A 17856-nucleotide genomic window follows, 5' to 3' on the forward strand; every position below is an offset into this window, starting at 1 on the left:
GGACAAGAATCTGCTGGACATTGTGTGAAAAGGAGAAAAAGTAGGAAATTTCCTGAGCATAATATTGACTAAATGTCTGAGTTACATTTTCATGTGGGTGTGTTTGATGAAGATTTATAACGTCTAGAAATTAGTATAAATCACATTGATTTCATACATTGGTCTTACAAGTTTCATTGACAAATTATGGTTATTTGCTGTCTGATAAGGAAAGGTAGCAAAAAGTTTAGCACCTGAGTTAATGATTTGTTTCATTTACTAATAATGTTGTACTTTTTTTTTTTTGTTTTAAATTTGTATTTGTATTGTATTTTATTTTATTCTATTTTACATTTATTTTTTTACCGGGGAGAATCAACATTTGCAGATGTGTTTCTCTCTATCTCTCTTCGTTTAGATAATTTATCTCTAACTAACTGATGGCAGTCTATGTGTTGGATGAAGTAAATCCTCAATAAAATAGGTCACAAGTCAAAATAGCACAGTTGAATAATAAAAGAGGCAATGTTGGAGTTGCTATACATAGTAGCGTTCCTTTTTTCCAATGGTCACATACTATGGTGAGTTGGAATACATGAGTGAAAGAAAAAGAAAAAGCACCTTTTCTTCCCACCATGTTCCTTGTTTTGTTTTTAAGGGATTGGGGCTCTTCTGGCATTTTAAGGCTTAATATTAAAACACACACACACACACACACACACACACACACACACACACACACACACACACACACACACACACACACACACACACACACACACACACACACACTCACACACACGCGCACATACATACACACTGTCAAGATACAACAAAGTAATAAGACAACCACACAATAGTCTTCTGAGTTCAGTTTAAATTTTATTCATGTTTTTGATTATCACAAACAAAGTTTTAAAAAAACATCCCTGACAAAAGGCAAAAATATGAGAAAGTCATCCTCTTTATATTCTTGAAAAAAATATTTTAAGTAAATTATAAGAGGAAACAGCTAGGATGTCAGTTATCTGGGGCATTTATTTCATACTTCCAACTGCAATGTTCTACTTGTGGCAAACCGGTGTGGATGTGCATGTATGTGTGTTCAAGCCCTTCGGCAGGGTTTAGGATAACTATACCACACTGCACCTCCACCATCTCTCTTTTCCCTCTGCGGCTTGTGTGGCTTGTCTCATCCCATCTCCCTCCTGCTCCCCCTACCACCCTCCTCTGCTCCCCCCACCCCCACACCCCCTCTGCTCCCCATCACTACTTTGCCAAGTATCAACCCATATTTTCCAAAAACAGCAGTGTGGAGATGCAGAGGATGCTATATCTATGGTAAAAATTGCCTTCATGAGCATACATCGCAATCACACACACATACACACACACACACACACACACACACACACACACACACAGAGCCAAAGAGAACGGAAAAGAAAAGAATAAAAAAATATATACTAAGGCTACAACGATTATTATTATTATAGAGTGAGCAGTTGCTTACAGCATTTCATTATTCAAAGGCGAGGTCTGCTTTGACACCACACTCCCCCATGCTGCCTGTCTCATTTCCTCCCGGTAACAATCCATTAGTGAACGCTAAGCTCACACATATAGCCGTTTAATTATTCTCTCTTGTTTGGCAGCATGCCTGAGCCACTCATCAGAGGAAATAGGAAGCAGGCAGCAACTGATATTGTATATGTAATTTCTGAATGTACATAGGGACAACAGGCTTATATCTTATACATTCACAGTCACACACTTGTCTTATATTAATACCATAACTTCCTGTAGAAAATCTGCCTGTGTACGGCCCAAAAAAAAAGCACATCAACATCCAACAGAGTAAATCGGTACCCACGGAAAAAGAAGAAATTACTTGAATAACTTGTGTATGACTGCTGCTGTAACTGTGTGTGTATGCATGTCTATTGTAGAAATGTGATGATGTGTGGTATAATTCATCTTGAATAATTTCCTGCACATTCTTCTTTATTCTATGCCTCAGGAGCACTTCTGGATGAAAGGGAATGGTAATGCAGCGGCTGTATCTCCCTGCACAATGTGTATTTGTTTGGCAATCGTGCGCTTCTGTGTGTGTGTGTGTGTGTGTGTGTGTGTGTGTGTGTGTGTGTGTGTGTGTGTGTGTGTGTGTGTGTGTGTGTGTGTGTGTGTGTGTGTGTGTGTGTGTGTGTGATCAAACACAGCAATTAACAGATAGAGGGGGTCAGCCACTGTAGACAGAGAGTGACGAGTGACAGATAAAAAAATGGAATATAGGGAACGGTTTACATAAATTCCCAATGTTTGGATCGGCTTGTTTCATATAAATGTGTTTTAAGAATTGAAATAAAATCTCATCTAAACTCACAAAACCTGCCCAGTATATCAGACAGACAGGAGAAGTACAAACAAAGGAGCTTGTACAATGCAAGGATGCATTGCATTGCATTCCACAGTCATTTCTCCTGTCACATATGTGTAGTGAGGAGCCAAACTATGTTTAAGATTTACAGTTATACAGCTACTGGATGAAGATTTTCAAAGCAGAAATAGAGATTTAATTATATCTAATGGTATGTTTTCGAAAGGCAATGCCTCAAGTCGCCCATGATGGTGCTTTGTCTAATTAAACTCTACAATGCCAGCACGTACTGTACCCTCTTTTTGATAAAAGAAATTTCAGTCTGAAATCTGCAGCATGTAATGGTTTAGTTCTGGTGGACACAGCGTAAGAATTACACCTCCGTACCCAATACACCGCTTGCATTACAAAGCTAAACGCCAGCGGATCTCACAGGTGACAGTAATTGAAGGCATAAATGCATGCAAATTAAATGCTCAGCATGCATAGCCACCAATGACAGTAATTGAATAATTGACTTTCTCTGTGTTCCTGTCGAGATACTGCACATAAATTTGTATGCGATAATGTGTATGCATGTGCATGTCTATGCCAGCGGACATTTTAGGTCTACCCTTCTCACACTCTCACTACTGCCAAACGCCTCAAGATGGTGGCACCTTGAGGCAGAGAGAGACACTCGTAGAAATAGCCAACCTCCTCCTCTCTTTCCCCCTTCTTCCACCTCAGGTCCTCACGACAACACAGGACAGGGCCCCCCTCCTAACCCTTAACCCCCCCCTAATAAATATTTAATTCACCTCTCTCTAATAAGGATATTAGGTGAGTACACCCCATCCCTGCCATATATGCATGACTCCTCTCTCATCAAATTTACATAAAAGGGCCAGATGCTAATGCGAGCATAGCAACGACTGCTCACTATTCTATATGCAGCGTTAGAGGCTCCAAGTCTGGGACTCCATATAATTTAATTGCCGAACACCGTATATTTTTCAAATGGTTTGCTGCATGCAAATTTCATTGAGGCCCTAATACCCGGGGCTTTAAAAAGAGCTGGCTATCTGGCATATTTTAGCTGTACTGGCCAGGTGTCATACAGTATTTATGCTTTCTTAATGTTTTCTGCGGCCCTTCTCCTCTCTCGCATTGTAATACATTTTTACATATGATAAAAACAAAATGAATATTTTGTGCATTAAATATGCGGGGCACAGTGCATTACAGTCCTAGGTAGTTCAAACTTCAAATCTCATTTTAATTCTAAAAGTCATGTGGTGTTGAGACTTTTTTTTTTCAAGTTTCAGTGTAAAGAAATCAGAAATGAAGGACAAGCCAAGAAAGACATCAGGCATTATAATTTATACTAAAAAATACTCTGATATGGCCAAATCAGTGCACAGGCACGATGTGCTATAAGAACAACAGACACCAAAATATCTCCTTAATGGGAAAATAGAGCATACAGCACATTCAGACCACATGCCTCAATGTTTGTAATTAATAGAAGATGAATAATGCAATGGCACAAAATATATTATTTAAACCCTTTCATCTTCTAGGATAATTCAAAGCATATTTCAGATTCAATTATACTAATTTATTTATACTGCATATTATTTGCATAATCAAAAGTCAGTGGAGCACAGATATCTTGGAAGACAGCATGAGAGCCAGTTCAAGATCTATAGTGAAAAAAATTGCATTTATATAAGGTCAGCATGTGCATGGATGCTGTAATATATTGATGTCTAATCTTAATGTTTGTGTGTGTGTGTGTGTGTGTGTGTGTGTGTGTGTGTGTGCGCGTGTGTGTGTGGCTGCGTGTGTGTTTACGACTGAATGTGTAATTTTGTTATATTATTCATGTTATCTTGTTAGATTCAAAAGATTCAAGAGAGATTCAAAGCAGTTATTGTCACATGTACAGTGTAGTAACGTGTTTCCCTGTACAGTGAAATTCTTAATTGCTGTCTGCAGTTTATTTGGATATGTGCTGATTATTATACAGTGTTATACATGGAAATTAACCAATACACAGGCATTGTTTGTTTTATCTGAAATGTTTGCTTGTTCTTTATGAGATTTCTATTGACTGAGTCTTTTCCGTAGTCATCAGGCTCTTTGGGTAGCGAAGTGAATGTCAGTTTCTGTAATGCACTACAGATAAGCATGCCAATAGAAATATTGAATGACAAAGGTTGGTTAATAATCAATCAATGATAATAAGGTCAATCATTATTTGCTTCAAGAATATCTGTGTTACCGTATGTTTCTAATAATAATACATTTTATGGGGCTTAGATTTGTTAACAAATACTAAAACTTTCAGACCAATTATTCAATATTATTCTGGATGTTGTATCCAAATAACAAGATAATTTTAACAAGCCAAGACCCTCCCGCTGTGCAAGAACTCAACATTTTAAAGGCAACACAACCCTTCAGTCTGTATTGTGTAATGTATATAAAAGCTCTGGTACAAAACAAGGATGACTGTCTTACATGTTCCCCATGCATATCCATGCGGCCAATTGAAGGGGAGGGCCGTACACCGTGGCAGAGCACAGCATGCCCGCTGCTCCCCACAAGACGCTCAAGTGGCCATGCATGATGTCATTAAAAAGGACCCTACCATGGCATTCCTCAGTGGATTATTGGCAACTTATGGCTGGCTGATCTGTTGTGGAGCGAGATCAAACAGATCCCTGTTTAGTGGCGATGACGCCGGTAACTGATTGACATTGATTAACTCGCTGAGTTCACATCATAGGCCATTCTAATCTCGATCGTGTCTGTTAAGGGTGAGAATGTGCTTTATACACACCAGGAACTGAGTAAAAACACTGTCCGTTTCCATACAGTTACAAACACGGACACAAAGGGTGTCTCTTTTGTTATTAAAAACAGTTATAGTGTTTGTCAGGATACCTGACAAGATACATATTTAAATGATGCACTGTGTGTCTACATCGAGCCGTGAAAACAATGAATTGGTGATTTGTATACCACTTTCAATTGAGAACTGCACACACACATGCACACTCACACACACACACACATGCACGCACACACATAATTCCACAAACTAGGAACCTGTCCTGCATTGGCAGAGGCGGATGCTGCCATGCGCACAATGATCTCACCTACCGTTGCCGTGGCGACACCAACCAGAGGGAAAAGACTTATTCTGTGTACGCATGCGTGTGTGGCTGTGATTGTGACAGAAAGTGGAGGAAGCGAAGGAAGCGAAGGAGGACCTACAGGAATTCACATTGTGCCTGGCTTGTTTAAGGTTTATGCCTCATACACCTACGAGGGTGCCCGTTATCAGAGAGAAAACCTAACTAACCCTTTTAATTGTCAGGCTAATAAATTCAACATGGCTCTGCCAATAAAATCACAAGCCAGGGCTTTACTGGGGCAAGGGGCACTGAATGGCATGAGAGGAGATGCAAGACAGTCGATTTGCATACACATATGAGGAAAAGATAAGCGAGAAAGAAAATATGCGGCGCTTCGGGCTTCATTGTGCTTAACAAGGCATGCAAACTCACAACATAAAGACACATGCATTCTAGCATGATGAACATATGTTTCACCACCACTGACACACATCTACTCTTACTCCTCTGAAGACAAACAGCCAAAATATACTCCCCTTCTACCAGCTGGTATTGTTGAATTGTATTAGTGATGAAGAGCTAACTCAGACTATAGGGGTCATCTGCTCATCAATGGGTGGCGGTGGCCTAGGCTTGCTCCGCAGACATGAATGCACTGAATTCATTACCCCTGGTGCACAGATGGTGTCTGGCTGCCTGTCTCAAGTTCAAGTTCATGTCCAGGAACACACACACAGCACTTGGAGAGACAGAGCGAGAGAGAGAGACATGGCCCAAGCCAGACAGACAGACATTGTTGAATGAGACACAGCTTTTGTTCCCTTTCATCAACATGATGTGGTAGCCTTGCCAGTTATCAGACATGCATTGGTCAGTTAACCGCATAGACAAATGCATCGGGAACTAATCACACAACTATGCAAATGCAAGCGACTATCCTTAATCAACAAATATGACCTTGCATTTCCACCTAGTGGATAAAAGAATTCTCACTGGTTTTCTCATAATGTATATGCCTGATAGCTTTTTCAACCAGCCTTTAATGCAAAACAGTGGAAGAAAGAGATGATAAGTAACTTTGGCCATGGAACATATAATACTAAAGGCAAATTCATCCTATCAACTAAACCTGCCATGGACGCAAGTACAGAGCGAATAAAAAGGCGCCAACATTAACTACACTGATTTTCAAAAATAAGTTCCATGATTACCACTGTTTTATCACTCATGGGCATGTTGGTGAAACGAAGATACAGACAGATATATAGCTCTTATTTATAGAATAGGGAAAAAGGATCCGTACATATGCAAATCCCTCACAGACAGATAGACATAGAAAAACACATACATACACACACACACAAACCATGTGCATGAATTCATGTATGTATGTATGTATGTATGTGATAGATAGATAGATAGATAGATAGATAGATAGATAGATAGATAGATAGATAGATAGATAGATAGATAGATAGATAGATAGATAGATAGATAGATAGCAATGTGAAATTAATGGCAATTAAGTGAAATGGCAAAACTCAAAATTCATAAAAAAACGTACTTCAGTCCACCTTATCATTGTGAAAGTAGCACCATGACCTCGTGTACAGTGCATCAAGTAAATCAGTTGATTCATTTCGTGATCAGCAATATCCATTTCCACTCTTCCACCAAGTCTGGGAATACTTAAAATAAGTCAGGGGGAAAAGATTTGTGCAAGTGCAATTTGCAAATGTCTACAACGTATGATGCTGCACTCTCCAGATAACAGTGTATCTCAGTGTTGCATTGTATGACATACTTACAGGCAGGTAAGCCAAACAAAACAAATACTTACAGGACAAATGAAGACAGCGGATGGTTTTCTTGTGCAAGGGAAAATGGACTCAATTTCCACACCTGCTAATTTAAAACACAAGAGAGCTACTGGCGGGGCTACTGTCGTGGATTTAATGAATGAGAGGAGATTATGTCAAGGTTATAACTCCCTAAGTAGTTATATTCTATGTCTCTGGCTCACAGTTTAGTGCACCCCCACCCCCAATTTGATGCAACATAACCAATGGTCAAAAGAGTTCAAGTTACATATCCAGTTGTCACTGTGCACATATGCCATCTTAAAGGAAACAACTTTTTGTGTTTATTTTACAAGTTAAAATTTAGTAAGGTTTGCAACTGATGACTACTTACTTCCAGCTATTTCTTTAATAAAATTTAGCCGTTAAATAAAACTGTTTTTTTTTTTTTGGGGGGGGGGGGGGGGGTTGTGTGCGCTGATCTTTTAAAAAACCCTCCTAAACGACTATTGATTCACTTATTATATCCTTCAAGCAAAGGGTTTTTTAACATTCACACAGATCTGTATTATGTCAGACTGGAGCTCAAACAAAACCATGACATGTCACCAACTGAAACGCACTTTTAAGAAATTACGCAGTAGTATCTGCGCTGTTACAAACTCGCAAGAGAAGTGCAAGGTGCTCAGATGGGGGCCAAGCAGGATTACAGACTTGCAGCACATCCCTTTCAAATCCATGCAACCGCACAGTTTTTAGATAATGACCCCACGTTCTCATTATCCATACAATCTGCGTGGCATTAAGCATTCAGGGCCGTTACTTGTCCAGGAGCGGCGCGTCGGCCGGGGCTGGGAAACATCGCCTCTTTCTTTGGGGATGCAGATGAGTATGGTGCACTTGACGTCTTTTCATGACCTTTGTCGGTTCCCCATCCCCCTCTTCACTCCCTACCCCACCCCCACTCCCAGCCCTCCCAGGCCTTCACGGCGCTGTCTGTCATACTAGGGCCTGGGCATGGCATTGCCACTTGCCCCGCCGAGCGTGGGAATGGGATCGTCCAGTCGTTCACATCTCCTGCACTGCGGTTAACGGAATCAATTAAGCAGGCCCGACCCCCCCCCCCATTCACCCCCCCAACCTGCCGCCACCACCATCATCCCCCCGTCCCCTCTTCTCCTCCCTCTTCTGTCACCTCCCCCCTCGGAAGCCCTCTCCTCTCCCTTCCGCTCCTCTCTCTCCCTCTTTCCCTCTCCCTCTCTCTCTTTCTCCCTCTTTTTCTCACTGCTCCCCTCCCCCCACCCGTCTTTCCCCTCCTCTTACATTTTGTCACTTCACCATACGTCCTAATAATTAAACCAACTGTTAGGGATGCCAGCGATGTTTCCTGGCTGGACTTGATCAAGGCTCAGCGGAAACACGCCGGCTTCCACTGGCACCAACCATGTCGTCTCCGTCACTCCAGCCGACAATATACATCTATGAATCTATATATATATATATATATATAGATAGATAGATAGATAGATAGATAGATAGATAGATTGATAGATATTTAGCCATAGTTGTTTCAACCCACTGTGCGTGTTCGGAGATTTAAAATATAGATTTAAAGAGATTTAAAAATAATTTTGGAATATGAGGCCACCGCAGCTGTGCGAACAGTAGTATTATACAGTTATATTCCCGTCATAACGCTGCTCATTAAGCTGGTGAAGAAATTCTGTTTTGCTGAACATATCCTTATTACCCAAAGTGAAATATTCTACTGACTTTGTGGAGAAAACAACTAAAAAGAGGAGAACAATATAGTCAGGTACTGACATCTACCATCTTGGATCCATGCGGGGGCCGGGGGGTGAAAAATAAAAAATCTTCCTTTGTTCGATGAGTCTGGAAGTCGTTTTTACTTTCGGTTATCTAGCTTTATGACGAGCAGAACACTCATACAGCTAGATAACCAAAGATAACAACTCACTTCCCATTCTTCAGCAATAAATCCACATGTACATTTCCTCTTCTGGGATCCAAAGTTTCCAACTCTCAGTAATGAGATCATATTAGGAAAAAGACCTCTGTGCGCCTTATATTCCTTGTATTTCCTTTTTTTATGCAGTTTAGGGTCCCTACTGCAGAGGCCCCAAGTATTGTATACCACCCCGGTGTGAAAAGGTGGCAATTCCTTGAAAAAAAAGAAAAAAGTGATATATAATCCCAATGTCAATGTCATATTCACCTGACATTAACCAATATTACAGAGTTGAAGTAGGCCTTGAAAACCGCGGGTAAAGTGCAGTCATCCTTGCACAGGGGCCCTAATTTGCAATGCAAATACCTTCAATCCCACAAAGGCTCTTTCGCCTCTATTAAGTCGTTGTGGCAGTGGCAATAGATATCCTGCGAGGCCGGTGGAGAAGAAACATGGTAGAGAAGGGGAAGTGGTGGAGGTTGTGGTGGTGGTGGGGGAAATCCGGTTTCCCGTGGAAAGTGTAATAACAGCGCAAGGAATTACAACGCAAATGTTTCGGATTATGAAGACAGGCGCTTGTTTTTTCCCCCCCTTCTTGTGGCCAGAGAGTGTTAGGTTTGTCCGATCACATCCAGCTTGTGTTTAAGGAGAGCCCGATGACTCCTGAGCCGAATGAGTCCCGTTCTGCAGGCTGCTTGGTTGGTCAGTCTGAAAAGAATATGTGGGGGGTCGGGGGTAAGGGGCATCCCCACAACATGTGGGGTAGCCCAAAAAATATGGACCAGCCCAGATGAGGTCAAAGGCCTCGGACCACGACAATGTAACTGCAGTGATGTCATGAAAAAAGACAAGTGCAACCCCCCCACATTCCTTCCCATCCCCTTCCCCCCATATCCACGCACGATCTCCATCCATTACACGGAGCGCATTGAAGGAAGTCCGCTTTTGCAGCGAGGACGTCTGCTCCCTCTCAACAGGGACGACCACGGATGGCAGGGAAGAAAAAAAAAAACAACAAAAAAAAAAAACAACAAAACAAACATATATAGATATGTTAATCACAAAATATGAGCGACTCGGCTTCTTCTTTTTGTAAATTGAAAATGCGATCGGGTTCAGCATATAAGAGGCAAGAAGAGAAAAAAAAAAAAGAAAAGTGAAGAAAAGCATTCCCGGAGCTGCCAGCGTGTGCCGTCCATCCACCAGTGGCTGAATACGTCTTATCCGCCGTGAAGAACCTTTTACTCGGTTATGCGCGTGTGTGCATGTGTGCGTGTATGTGCGTGTGTCCCCCTTCCATCCGCAGCCGTGGCTCATCGGGTGTTCGATCGCTGTCGTTCGCTCGATTTTGTCGATTTTTTGTGATCATCGTCGCATCCGGTGGGGTAGAGACTACAATGGCACACAGGTAGACCGGGTAACGCCGGCTCTCTGGGAAATAAAAGCCCCCCGCTCCCCCTCCCCTATCCCACACCTCCATCCCTCCTCTGTGAGGCGCTCAGCACGGTCCAGATGTTCCGGGGCGCTCACTCCTACGTGGAGTTTTATCGCTAAAAACTGTGGAGCTTTGCGCTCAGCGGCAGCCGATCTTTGGCGGGGGAGTCTTGACCGGCGAACGGATCATGCGCACTTGCGCAGGAGCGCGCATTTTTTATTTATATATTTATATATACATTTATTTATTTTTTTTCTGTCCACAACTTTGATGCAGTTCGGACCCCTAAACGCACAGCCCGCTTCCCAAAGACATCAGTCCCATATTTGTTTTAATTTTTTTTTTTCATAATGACGTTGAGTCTAAAGCCGAGATGATTGCGTGCGCATCTGTGTATGCGAATCCAGTAAAAGAAGAGAGGCGTGAATTGTTGGACGGTGACAGATTATCACCAGGTCAGTTTTCAGTGACATCATCGACTCAAAAAAAAAACAAAAAAACCTCCGTCCCCATTTACTAGCAACAGTTTTTAGACCCTGCCTCACAAGTTCACTCCTGTTCCTTGGGGTGGGAGGAGCAAAGGTGTATGTAAAAGAGCGAATGTGGGGAGGTGCTGTGCATTCCAATATCTCATTAGGTTGCATATTATTAAAAAAAAAACTTGGCCGTGCATGTTCGTATGGCTTTTTTTAAACATTATATATGGCCTATCTGTGATCCAATCATCACCGAGACACACACTCGCAACGTCACACCGACAGGACTCGACGTCTCCAAATGGCACAGAAAAGTATTCAGCACACACCGGGGTTTTACGCACACGGTGACCGGCGTGCGTAATTGCATCCGGCGAATCCCCGGTTCCGGAAGGTCTTCATCCTGGCCTCCCCCCCCCTCCCTCCAAACCACCTCCATAGTACAGGTCCAGCGAATTGTAAGATCACCTTGATGGTAGGAAATATTATCATTAACAATCCACTCATTAAGGCAAACGCGAGGGCTTGTGTTGGGCCTCCCACGGAGAGGCCACGCAGTATCGCAGTGGAGCCTTTCTTTTTTTTTTACTTCTTACAACGTGCTGATGGACGAGGGCATATTTGAATTGATTGATTGTCAGGAGATTGAAGGGGCCGTAATAAATAAATTAAAAACAAATGATGCAATGCACCGTGCGTGTAGTTCATAAGATTATCTCCCCATCATCTTCTCCACGACGCCCGAATGAAGACTTACGTGAATACTTTTGATTTTAGTCCATTTTTTTTTGCTGATTACTCCATGAACAAACGTTCACTTTTGTTTTCCCCTCAGTAGTGTGTTGCCCGATATAAACACAAAAATAAACACATCTCCCCAATTTCCCGGCTCGCACACGTCACACCCTGACACTTTGCACGTTCACGGTCGAGCGAAGAGGCTTCGGGTTTGAACCGTATCCAGATGTTTGACGCTTCACGTGGTGCCTATTAAATCATTGGATGCCAAATATTCCTTTTTTTCTTGCAAGCACAAAGCATTTACGCACATTTTGATTTAGTGCTATAGTTGATGTGTAGGTTTTTTTTTTACTATAATACCAAAAAGCAGCATCGTAATTACTGCTTTATCAAGTCACTTTAGACTGAGCTGGTATACCACACACACACACACACAAAATGAACTAAACTTTACATTTCATGGGGCGTGCGTGGAAATTTATCATAAATAATAGCACAGCCCGGGACGTGTTTTGAGCGAAATGGGAGCACAAAAGTTGGACTTACTTCCGAGAGGTGCGTCAAATCACAGCTATAGAGCCAGAAAGTGTCCCAGGCAGGTGAAAAACGGCGGTCTTGACTCGGGTGTCCGTGGGGCGCTTGTTTTTTTTTTTTTTTCTTTTTTTTCTTTTCTTTTCATTTTTCTTTTCTTTTCTTCCCACCTAAGAAATATCCCAGGCGCGGTGCTCGTTCGGAGGGGTCGTCGAGTCAAAAATCGCCCGCTCCACACAAACGTCGCCTGCGTGAGGCGTCCTTCAGCCGCTCTGTGCAAAAGTACGAGCATGTCCCGAGCGCATGATAGACGAGGAGGGTGGAGGGGGGCAGGGGGGGGGGTGGGGGTGGGTGGGGTGCGAATATAGTGAGAGAGAGAGACAACTTTCCCACAGCCGTACACATAGGAAAAAGTGCACGCACAGTTGAGCTCTCATAGTGTAAGTTTTTTTAACCCCCGTTGGTGATGGGGTGGGATGGGGTGTGGAGGAAAGGGGGGGTTGGCAGTGATGGTGATGATGATGATGAGGAGGAGGAGGAGGTGGAGGACGAGGAGGATGATGGGTGGGTGTGTGGGGGGTGTTTAAAGTCCATCCTTCTGCGTGAGGAGAGGACGTGCTCTGCAAATCAAACAAGTTCCCTCGGCTTCTTTTGTTGCACTCACGGACTGAAGTGGCATTGTTTCGCGGTGCGGCGTGGACCCTCTCCCGCCCCGTCGCGTTCCGCCTCCCGCCCAGGTGACGGCTACGCGGTGTGGGGGTGCCGGGGGACCCGCAGTCGGACGGTAATGAATTTGCTGCGGTGCGATTCGCTAACCGGCTTTGACAAACGGAACGCAACACCGAGCTTCAGACAGAAGGGGGGGGGGGGATTTATTCAGCGCACCATCTCCAAAACTAAGTCCACAGAGAGATCAACAACAATAATAATAATGATAAAGATGTTGAAAATGTTCATTCATAAGGTTGGGTTTGGATGCAAGAGTTATGAGTTTCAGTGCAAGGCCCAGAAACAGGCAGATTGATCAGTTCACCTGGATCACATTTTGTACACTGGAACCCCCCCGACACTCACACAAACACACACACACACACACACACACACACACACACACACACACACACACACACACACACACACACGATGGGGGGGGGGGGGGCAAATAAGAAGAACGTGTGATCACAGTAACAATGAGGTTACCTAATTGTAAGTAATCCAAGAGTTGCCATTGCACTTTTCTTTTAAATGTATTTTTTTAAACGATTGTACTAGTGATGGCGTTTTGATTTCGTCGAGAGTAAACGCTCCAACTTTCTCGGAAAATACATTAAAAACAATAAAACATGTTAATAATCAGAAGGCCTCAAATTAAATAAATAAGTAAAAATATAAAATACAATACAAATCTCACAGAGAAATGACCCAAACTGTTCTCAAAGCCCCTTCTCTCTAATATCCCCCTCCCCTTCACCTAATTGCGGGCGGATTCACGTTGGGGCCGTGGAGCGCGAGCACGTTCGGTGACGTCGACGTGCACATCGGCAACGTGCAGCCATATTTAAATACATCAAGGCAATTAGCGCATCAAAATATGCAAATCCCACTTGCAGCCGGGTCCGCCCGGCCGCAGCCGGAACCGGTCCCCCCACAACCCTTCCCCGGGCCCCCCATCCTCCCCCAGCCGTATCTCGGGGGTCTTCACGGCGGGTTTTCAGAGCTGCGCCGACTCCGGCTTGTTTGTTTTTTTTTTTTTTTTTTTAATTTTATTTTCTTCCCAGGATGCTTGGAGACGCGAAGGCGAAGCTGAACCTGCGTGGAAAGCAGCCCATGCGTAATGGCACAGGACCCGCTCTCCGACGCCGTGGGCTCCGGTGTGGGTATTATTATCATTATTATTATCATTGTTATTATTATTGTCTTTGTTGTTGTTGTTGTTTATTTATTTATTTGTTTATTTATTATTTATTTAAATCATGTATATTCAGCGGACGGATTTTTGCATCTTATCTTGCGTCTTGTGCGTGGCGATCGATTCCGATAAACTGTCCGGGTAAGAGGGGGGGCAACATCGATATCTTGCGATTTCAGCCCTGCGTGTCGTGGATTCGGCGCGGCGATGAAGATGTGCCTTTCATTTGAATGATGCAAATGGTCGATGCGTGAACAAAGAGCTCGCCCGTGGGGAGGGGAGCGGTAATGGAGGTAAATATCGAAAAGGGCTTGTTTCCACGGCTGTCTCGTCACGGGACCGGTCGGTCAGCGTGGAAATCACCCCCAACCCCCTCACCACTAACCCTCCCTCCCCAAAAAGTGCCCTTGACCAGTTTGCGTGAATTCCGGATGACACAGCTATGACATTCTAGGCGGCCCCGCAGCAAACGTTTGCGTGATAGTTGAATGAGGAGGGGGGTGAGAATCCACGGCCGGTGCGATCTGCTTTTTTTTTTTTTTTTTTTTGTAAATCCCAATCTACGGGATGTCCACTGAGAAATGCGGTGAGGGCGAATTGAGTCTTACCTCAATTTGGAATACCACGCTCCAGTAAACGGGCACGTTATTCGCCAAGTTTGCGGGGACCATTTTTTGCAAGCCGGCAAAACTTTCTGCTGGGAGTGTTTTCACTCCACGCATGAATGAAGGAGGGAATGCATCCCTTCCGACTCAACCCTCCCATCCGTCAGCGACCCTCGCTCTCTGACCGTCCGTGGCCCGTCACCAATGGTCAACGTTACGCACATAAGGATATTCCAAGTCACGGGGCCCCGTGGGTTCACATGGCTCCGCGTCTCGCTCTATAACAGAGATGTTACACGATATGACAAAATCTGTCAAAAGTTTTGTTTTTTTCACTTAGTTGGTGGTCAAATTTTGTGTAACAGACAGTTACCCCCCTCCCCCCCCTTCACATACACCCACACACACACACACACACACTCCGCCAGAGAATATTTCTTTGGATTTGTGCCACCCAGTCCTGGGACGTCTGCGGACAAGTGTTTGGCTGAGGTTACTTATAACTGGAAAGTCTTTATTTTTATTTTTTCCCATGTTTTTCCATCGTTATATGGGCTTCTTTGTGTCGGAGTCTAACCCGAAAAGCACCGCAACGTCTTTCAGATACACACTTCTCAAAAACAAACATACAAACAAACAAACAAGGGGAAAAAAAACCGGGGTCCGGATCATACAAACTGCTGAGATGATTTAGTTGAATTTAGATTTTGTGTGATAACGCTGACATTTATTAGATTGAGACGTCAGAAAAGACACTATTATTCTTTATATTATTTTCAATCATTCACATCTTTGCTGACAACATGTGCTGAGTTGGTTGCCAGACAAAACGTTATCATCAACATATGGAACAGAGTCTATTTCTGAATGATGATATTGGAAATAATTCAATTTTCTTTGGCAGAAATCGCACAATCATTCAACTTTTCGGATATTTTTTTTTAGGCCGATATTACACTTTTCAATACGAAGGGGCAGACTCACCGAGACGAACCCCCCACCCAAGGCAAAGAGCCAATATTTATGCATTTTTGAACAAAATTAATCTCTTTGTCAAATCATGTGTGGCACACTTACTGTTCCTGGCCTTGACATTATCACGACATCACCACAGTCGTTATTTGCCGTTTTACCTGTGTTATTACCACTCCCCCCTCTCGTGTTATTGCAAATCTCATCTGAAACAAACAAGTATGTTCCACATAACTCAAATGATATCCATGTCGTCTGTCCACGCCACGCCGAGCCCGTGGAATATTTCGTCCCCCCCCCACCACCACCTCCACACTCACGATGGTGGCGTTTAGTTGGTAACCAAATGCTGACATCTAGCGGTCATTGTGAGAAGGTCGCGGGTGGAAACGCGGCCGGGCTTTGCCGTGGGTTGAAGTCCGCGCATCCCCGCTCGACCCACCGCGACACAGGCGCGTACACGTACGCTTCAACGAAATTGCGGGTGGTTAGTGGGGGATAGCGAAAGTGTAACGCCATTACGCAGATATTACCACGTCTTAACTGATTTTTTTTTAATTTATAAAAATAAAATCAGCCGAGCCTCTAACGGGGCCCGAAAGCTGTTTAAATCTTTGTTTTTGGACGTGCTTGAAATAAAATGAAATAAATTAGAATAAGTCTTTCCTTTTTTAAACCGAATCTGCAACTTGAACAATAACTTTTTACTTCATTTATATCCCTTTATCGAACTCTTGCTTTCTTTCCACGCCTGTCAATTCCCACGAGACATCGATCATAGGCACGCAACTCGTTCGCCAGAGATTTTTTTTTTTTTTGCGTGACGGTGACCTTTTAGCGAAACGCACGGATCCGTCGTCACAGTGAATAATATAAATCACGCAGTGCCAACGGTGGGTTTATCAGCCCCACCCCCACCCCACGCCCCTGGCACCCCTCCCTGGAATTAACCCTTCAGGTTTAGCCTAATAGGCTTCGTATAAACGAGGCAAATTGGCAAAATGTTTTTTTTAAAGAGAATTACACATTTTACGCATAAAAATGGCGATGCCATACATTTAAAAAATATAAACACCACAGCGGTTCGTTCTCGTACTGCGGGGCCCGTCGAGTGTGGAGAGTCTCACACACACACCCGCACAGCACACACACACACACACCCAAACAGACTCACACACACACACACACACACACACACACACACACACGCACACGGGTGTTTTTTTAATAGACTTAAGAAAAATGACTCGTTGAAGAGATGCGTGGGAAAAAATAAAAAGCTTCGTCGAGAAAGACATTCCCATGGGATTTCGATATTTTGAGGCGATAATGTTACTTTAATGCGTCGTTTCATTGAATAAAATAATATATCCGCCTGTAAATCCTCAAAAGATCTAACACTTCCAATGTCCTTTTTTCTATTTGTTTTTTTTTATATAAAATAACTCATATCAACGATATGAAAAAACATCTAATCCAATCCTCCAATTCTTATTTAACAGGATCATTTAATAGCAAAAACCTCTGAAACAAGAAATTGAACGATAAAAATAAGGGACTTTTGAGATCAATTGTAGGCAGTTTTCAGTTTAAATTAGATTTACCCTTCATTTAAATGATCCTTCTCACAGGCCCGCGTCTTTTCAGCAGGTCTAAACACATTATTTTGACACAATCGCATACATCATTTAATGTAATTGGACGGATTTAATTATGGGATGAGGAGCCCCCCCCCCTCTCCCTCCCCGGGTGCTATTTTTTTTGAATGGAAACGGAAACTAAAACGATTAAAGGGAATTCGACGCCTTCATGTTCGGCTCGGAGGAGTCAGACTCGGAGCAGGAAGCCCGGGTTTTAATAGCATCCATTCGGCGGTGCGGGCCCCTGTCTTACACTTCAGAAAAGTCAATCAAATCATCATCCGCTAATGAAAAGTTG

The 17856-nt window shown here is 43.2% G+C and overlaps 1 long non-coding RNA gene across 1 annotated transcript in view; it reads right to left on the bottom strand.

The window, feature by feature from the left end:
• The window catches only part of LOC147218498 (uncharacterized), a 33599-nt gene extending 20856 nt beyond the window's left edge, over nucleotides 1–12743 (bottom strand). The window contains exon 1 of the long non-coding RNA XR_015108798.1: nucleotides 12448–12743. This is a non-coding gene — a long non-coding RNA (uncharacterized LOC147218498). The remainder of the gene's footprint in view (nucleotides 1–12447) is intronic.
• Between the last annotated feature and the right edge of the window lie 5113 nt (nucleotides 12744–17856).

Source organism: Fistularia commersonii, chromosome 26 (genome assembly GCF_037954325.1).
Source record: "Fistularia commersonii isolate RoL2024-O1a breed Wild chromosome 26, RoL_Fcom_v1.0, whole genome shotgun sequence".
Classification (NCBI taxonomy): domain Eukaryota; kingdom Metazoa; phylum Chordata; class Actinopteri; order Syngnathiformes; family Fistulariidae; genus Fistularia; species Fistularia commersonii.